This window comes from Amaranthus tricolor, chromosome 17, assembly GCF_026212465.1.
Source record: "Amaranthus tricolor cultivar Red isolate AtriRed21 chromosome 17, ASM2621246v1, whole genome shotgun sequence".
Lineage (NCBI taxonomy): Eukaryota > Viridiplantae > Streptophyta > Magnoliopsida > Caryophyllales > Amaranthaceae > Amaranthus > Amaranthus tricolor.
The window spans coordinates 15,676,938-15,684,690 of record NC_080063.1 but is presented as its reverse complement, the minus strand read 5'-3'; the positions used below and the strand labels follow the sequence as shown (position 1 = coordinate 15,684,690).

Below are 7,753 nucleotides of genomic sequence, written 5' to 3'. Positions count from 1 at the left end.
AAAATGTACATTGCAAATCCTACAAAAATACTTTGGAGTCTTTCCACGAAGGATAGGCAAAAAGTGTGTGATGATATTAAAAAAAAAAAAAAAAAAAAAGAAGCTAAGAGTTTTCAAAAAAATTGTCTAGAAGTTTTTGGTTAAGTATTTAGTTTTATATGGACTTGTATTGTATTCATTAATAAAAACATTCTAAACAATAAATAAATATATACTCAAAGTGATAATTCATAGTCATTATTTTAAACATTTTAATTGATGAGTGATAATTGAAATGTAAATAAAAATTATTATACAGAAGTAAAATGTAATTATCATCACCTACTTAGTCTGAATTCTAATTATTCAAAAAAAATATATAAAATCAAAATACTACCACTTTTTCTAGACAAAGTCTCGAATCGAATTTCACGTAATCCCCCTCTTCTCTAAGCATATCCTATTATTTAAAAAAAATGTAAAAAATCAGAATACTACCACATTATTTATCCTTCTAATTACATTTGAAAGAATGTTATGTACATTTTTCAATATAATCTATGTGTAGTTGTCATGGGGTGCAACATCTTAATAGCTCCCTGTGGGGTGTGAGTGACCCGGCCCTGTCTGTGTTTGCTGTGTTCTAAGAGATCTGTTGAACCATGTACAGATTGGTCATCATATCACACTGCCAAATGCCAATCTTCCGAGGGGACGGAACAGGCTGCTCAGAGTCTTCACATGAGCAATCTTCATCATTTCATACTCGGCTTCCTTCTTCGCCTTTTTCTTTTTGAACTCGAGTTATTGTTTGCAGTTCTCATTATTCCCATTTTAGGGGGACAGGGCATTTAGTAGCAAAACTTCTATTTTGGGAATTCTTTCCTTATTTTGTGCGCAAGACCATTTGGGGGCATGATTTCTGCACATACAAAGTTCATATACACACTCTTGTTAGAGTACAAATAGAGTGAAGCTGATTGGACATGCATGGAGGAATAGAGACTAAGATGAAGCATTGTATCATTTGTGGGACTATATTATGTATAAGTATAGCCCACCTTGCAAAACTCTTCTCGTTTCGTGAGGCAGTTAGCTCTTGAACAACCTTTTCTAACCCTTTGCATTTCCTCTGCCAAGATCTTAAGTCGGATCTGCACAGCAAATGATAATGTAAGTTGAGCACAATATTAATGATGCAGAATGAGAAAATATAAAACCAATAATGCAGGAGTAAGAAACTATGAATGAACCGCATGATTCCAATTTCCATACTCATTACCTAGTTCACCAAAACTAGACTCTGGCCTACCTAAACCCATATGAACACAGCACAACTATAGCGAGGAAAACAGCACACAAGACCATAGCTGCATCGTACCGCATTTTCAATTTACTGAACATGTATTGCGCATATCGTAAAGGTGTATAAAAACCACATTTTAGGTTGTTCCAAGCGATGTTTTATGGTTTAGTCCGACATTTGGAGGTACGAAAACTGCATCATCGTGTTCATTACAGCAACTATGTCTGTTACCTCATTTTTGCACTATGCGACGCTAAACTGCTCCAAAAACATTGTATCAGTACAATCTATGTGTTTGTTACCTCAAATCCAAGTACTAGACTACGAGTGCAAAACTTGCGTATGTGTCATGCTCTTTTATTATGAAAGTACCCAATCCAAAATGAACCGTTGAAGTGTCATACCTATATTGAAGTAATGAAGATCTCAGTGGGAAATTGGGGTTAAATGAGTCGAGTAAAATAGACTACAACTTATATATGATAACTACTCCACGTTTGCAACGCCTTCAACATACTCTAATCCTCAAAGCATCGAAAAGGAGACTCGATCGACAAATGTTTTCTCATAGGAACACATCCAGTTAAAATCTCCCTCATAATTCAAACTCCTCCAATTAACTACCTCAAAGAATAATTTCGAAGTCAGCACCATTCTTGTTTTCCCACATCACCTTCATGTCATACTCTTCTTCTTCAAGGAGCACAATTCTTAACATGGCTTCTAAAGATTGAAGTTCATAGTAGACCATATAAGAAGTTTATTTTCCATCATCAGACAATGCAAGAAGAGAAATTTCAAAAAAAGATATGAAGGATTAAACTTCAATGCACAAAAGCTATATTTCTCCATTTATGTCTAATGTTGTTCAATAATTCTACTCAATCAATTTAGAAAATATATTACCTTGCAAAGGATGCATGAAAGTCATCTTGTTATTTCGAGAGCAAGTAATTGAGTATCGGTGAGTTTAAGGAGACTATCCCAACTAAATCCAACAGTAGCACCTAAAGATAGATGTTCATGGATATTCACGAAGGAAAGAAGAAACTATCATGTCATGTCAAGGAACCAACTCAACCAAAAGCTTAAGCTGATGGTTGAGGCCCTAGGATATGTTATATACTCTAACACGCCCCCTCACACGAGAGCCCATTGAACATTACACTTTAAATGAGGGGTGGTTGAGATTCGAACCCGTAATCTCTTGTCACGTTGGTCTCTGATACCATGTCAGGATCAAGATTGCATGTTAAGTATGCATAAAGAGCTGGTAAAACTAATATAACACGAAAGAAGAAAAAGATGCAAGAAATTTTTGGCCCACCTCTGGCAGTCGCTTGGTTCAACGCATTTCTACTAGGGAACTAAATCTTGGTTGGCCCACCATGTCTAACTAATACAAATTTAAGCTAACGACAGCCATAATGATAAGGTGACAGCGTCAAACCATTTGCATCACCCAACATAGAGATTCCATAAATCTCACTACAACCCGAGCTTGTTAACCCAATTTCTATTAACTGCTGAGTACAAGTCACCAGCAAGCGGATAAACTAGAATTCACCATCAAACCCAAAATTTATTTGCACACTGATAACCATGACCATACCATTAAATCGGCAGGGGAAGCATTAATTCACAATTGTAAGCCCTCCTAAGCTCAACCTGCATAAAAGTCATGCAAAAAGCATTACCTGCTAGGAAAGAAGATAAATTTATGAACAACCCCCTTGTATGAATGACACTGAAATACAGCTTGTGAAGTCAAAAAATGCACAAACTTGCCCCTCGGCAATTACAGTGATAAACTATAATGGTTTAACGGACAATAAAATGTAAAAAGACTATGTTACCAAAATGAAAGAAGCGTCAAGTTTATTTCCATTTTTCTTTCAGTAGCTACTCCCTCTGTCCCTTTCCATTTTGGTAACAATTAAGATGTGACAGAGTATCATCTAAACCAAGACCATAGCGGATTAAGAGTTTAATGAAAGGCCAGATTATGCTACAGAGCAGACGACAATCATCAGAAATGAACAAAGAAAACGACTATGTTATATTATATCTCAGCAGTAGACTGGTGTCTAACCAGGAATACAATGAATGTTCCAGTGCTTGCTTACACATGCGTGGCTGCCAATGCTAATCACAGGAAAAATACTAAATTCAATTAGTTTAGGTAATACATCCGGCCTATGTTACTCGTACTCCTCATTTTACTTCACGTACCCGTATCCGATTATTGATGCTCGGACAATACTATGGCACTTAGTGTAATACCCCGGATTTAGCTTTAAAAAGGATTGATAGACTACTCATAACAACAAAGTGCATTTTCTTTTCCAGGGAGCCCATTTTCAAAAAACTCTACAGTTAAGCATACTTGGGGGAGCAATCTTAGGATGTATGACCTCATGGGAAATTTTCCTAGGTGCACATGAGTGAAGCCAAAGTGCGCTGGAAAGACTTGTGTTGGTCTGTGGGGCCAATCAACAGTCTCTATAAGTAGTCACCGGCGGTCCGAAGGGCCAGGGTGTTACACTTAGACACTTCATTTTAGGTGTAAAATTGAATATTTAGACGTATCCGACATTTGGACACGTACCAGTATCCAGCATCAGTACCCGAGTCCAAATAATATAGCTTCTGGCTAAAGTAGGGGATTTCAGAAGTTGAAATACATCCATTCTTACTCCTAAACACTCAAAGACTACTACAGAGATAGTTTCTAATACTTGCAGCTATTCAAGCTTCATTTAGCAAGCACATGAACCAATTTATTCTGAAAACGAACAATCAAGTAAACCACAGCATAAACATTACATAATCCTCCAACCATCATAAGTTAATGAATCAGGAGAAACCCTTGATTTAGCTCACCAGAAACAATCCCATAGTGTCACATGACTCGATGATCTCCTCACAAATTGTGAATCAAAAAACAAATTAGGGTTATAAGCGAATCGCGAATTTAAAAAGTGAATTGATTCGCGAATTATGTTACAATGAAATTCCAGGCTTACAGTCCAGCGTTGCCTATTTCACTCCCCCCCTCCCCTCTCACCACATTCAAATTGCCAACTAAGAATCGAATTTCAAGCCATTTTGGGCAAATTAGGGTTCATATACTCCTCAAATCATACATTTCCAATCACATCAAAATTCAAAATTTTCCCCACATACAACTATTCAAATTTCAAAATACATACATAAGCACATACATTCACAATGAATCATACAAATAACTACTGAAATATCACAATTCACATCAAATATTACATTTATACACAAAAAAAGTTAACAATCGACATACCATAAACCCTTTCTGCAATCTCCAACAACCCATCTGGAGGCTTATTATAAAAAAATAACTTCCTAATCAGCGCCATTATTCCTCAAGTGAAAAATCAAAAGTCCCATGATCAAAACTTGAATAATAATCGAAAAGAATGTCAACCCACTTCAGTTGAATGTCAAGAACCCACTCAAACAAAAAGCTTAAAGTCGATTGTCATGAACAATAACATTAACAATAAAATTTCAATGATTATATTTAGGAAAGTAAAAATATTACTAGAATATTTTATTTTATATTTTATATTATTTTGATTTAGTTTTCTTATTTTAATGTTTTGTAATATTTTTGTTTTCTTATTAGATGGTCAAATTATGTATAAATAGAGGTGTTCCTCTTATTAAATAATTAACACAAATTTAGTATTTTCCAAATTAAGCCCAAACCAAATTTCGCATTATAAATTTCTTCCTTATATGTATTAGTATACCCACATTGTCAAAGATCACTTTAGCATCAAAAATTTGGTGCATGACTATGAAAAGCCCAAATCATCTCCTTTCAGGTTTTTTTCTTCCCCATTATACTTCCTGCAAATTCAAAACTTCGATTTTATTTTATTTGGTAGGAGGGGATGGGAGGACGTTAAAGTCCAAGTTAAAACATTTACAAATATTTGCACGAGACGATCTTTAAAAAACTATTTCTAATTGGAATGACGCATTATATATTTTTTATAAAATTGTAAGTAGACACTAAAATTGATGTAAGTATACATTTAAAGTATTAAAAGTAAGTATTAAGGATACGGTAAGTAAGCATTAAGTATACGCTACGTAAGCATTAAGAATACGGTAAGTAGGTATTAATATTTAATAGGCTGGGCTTGAGATACGTGTCTCTCAAGAGACTAGCAGTAAAACATTTTTTTGAAAATTAATACTTACCCAGGAGTAGAAGGGTTTGGTCAGGGCGGGTCAGATCAAAATTTAAATGGGCTAGGGCGGGATGGATCATGTCAAATTTAAAACAGGGTGGGTGGGTAAAAGCTTGTTTAAACCCGAGTACCCCACCCACTTTAAATTTTTTATTTTACTTCATGTCTCGTTGGGTCGATCCACCTATGAATATATTAATATCATATAAAATTTTTTTAAAAAAAAAGTTGTAAATTTTTTTTACAACTAATTAATATAATTATCCGATCCGACCTGACCCTTTACACTAAGGCCCGTTATTAACCCAATGTAACACCCCAATTAATATCTACCTGATTAGGCTAAGGTGATACTAAATGTACTCCAAATTTACATTTTAATAAATCTCTAAAATGCACTATAAATGTAAAACTCAACTTTAAAAGATAAATTAATATGAATTTAAAATCAAATAGAAATAAACTCAAAGGTACCTACAACCCCATAAAAGAATAAATTTCAAATGCTAAACCTTATTCCTTGTCTTAAAACCCGCTAATAACCCATTAAAATGAAAGTCGAACCCCCTTAGACACCTCTTATTACCCAGAGAAGAACAATTTAGAGAAATTAAAGTTGTTTGATTTTTTTTATTTTTTTTTAAATATCTTGAAATTTGTTTCTTTTCGAGATGGTTAGAAGTTTTAGGTGCAAGAAATATTTGTTGGTAATAAATAGAGGTGTTCATGGGCGGGCTTGGGCGGGTATACCCGCGGGTATTTGCCATAAAATCTACCCGCGGGCAAAAATTTACAAAACCGCGCCCGCATTTGCGGGCATAATTTTTTGTCGCTACCCGCTCATTTTTTAAGCGGGCGGTACCCGCGGGTAGGGGGTATTTATTACATAAATATCAAAAATATAATTGAAAATATAAAGTTGGGTTACTGGAATCTGGAGGAGTACCGCCGGGAAGTTTTAATGGAGATTGGAGATTAGAGAATGGAGAATGGAATTGGAAATGTGAAGAAATGAAGAGGGCAAGAGGCAAGACGGCGTACTGGAAAAGAGGGCAAGAGGCAAGTGAAATTTTAGGGTTACTGGAAAAGTGAAAGTGAAAGTGAAGTGACATTAAAAGAGGCGCTTAGCCGCTTACTTCCTTTTTATTTTTTTCTTTTTTTTTTTTCTCTTTTCGGCTACTTAAAATTTAAAAATTAAATTGATTATTAAATATTTAATATATATTTAAGTAAACGGGCGGGCGGGTATACCCGCGGGTATTTTTTACGTGTCGCTACCCGCCCAATTAGCTTGGCGGGCGGGTATTACCCGCCCAAACTTAAATTTTTTTTAAAAAAAGCTGTCCATACCCGCCCGTTTTTCGAGCCGGGCAAACCGGGCCTGGCGGGTAGCCCGCCCATGAACAGCTCTAGTAATAAAGCATGATTTTTGATTGTGATTTTCTTGATTATATTACTATTAAAAAAGATAAAAAAATTCATGGTCAATGAGATTATTAATTCGAGAACAACCTAGATAAGAAAGGAAAAATGAAGACATTTATTCATTAATTTAACTCTTAACTCAAAAAGTATATATTTCATGATTGAATTTTTAAGTATTAACCAGTAAGATTTTGCTTTAAGTATTTGCATATAAAATCAAGAAAAATTTAACATTAATAATCTCAATTTTGTGTTATCTTTAAATAATTTTAAGTTTCATGTGAATTTACCAATAGAATATTATAATAGGTTACCTTTGCCCAAAAATAAAAGAAAAATAAAAATAAAAAACACGAATTCCTTCCCCTTCTCTTTAACCAACAAGCCCACCACCGTAACCTTCTCACACTCAAGTCGGCCCAACCCCTCCAACCAAAGCTCCGAGCACCCCAAAGCTCAACCATGCGTGAAACATTGCCCCTTTTCCCTACCCCTATGTGATATTAATTGTCTCCCCCACCAGGCGCGAAATACTACCCCTTCCTTTACCCCTACTTTATCTTAACTGCTTCCTCCACTCTCCTGAGGCAGCCATAAAATTGCCCCTTAAACCGCTAATGGATAGGGTGTCAGTGGTTGGAGGGGTAAGGGAGGTAATAGGGATTTTTTTTTTTTTGTTTTTATTTTTCCTTTTTCTTGTAAAGGTAACATATTGTAATGTAGGTTAACAGGTTATGAGGTATGCTGTCAGCATATTCACATAAAAGTTGGGATTATTCAAAAATAATGCAAATTTGGGTTTATTCAC

General features: G+C 35.1%; 1 long non-coding RNA gene across 2 annotated transcripts; it reads right to left on the bottom strand.

Moving 5' to 3' along the window:
* Window positions 1-268: 268 nt before the first annotated feature.
* Window positions 269-4,820, bottom strand: LOC130804627 (uncharacterized). Of its 2 annotated transcripts, XR_009040046.1 has the most exons (4): window positions 4,602-4,820; window positions 2,613-2,953; window positions 1,041-1,133; window positions 269-901 (listed from the first exon to the last, which is right to left on the bottom strand). It is a non-coding gene; the product is annotated as an uncharacterized LOC130804627 (long non-coding RNA). The 2 variants fall into 2 exon arrangements; XR_009040045.1 differs by having other exon boundaries at window positions 270-901; window positions 2,613-4,820.
* Window positions 4,821-7,753: the final 2,933 nt, after the last annotated feature.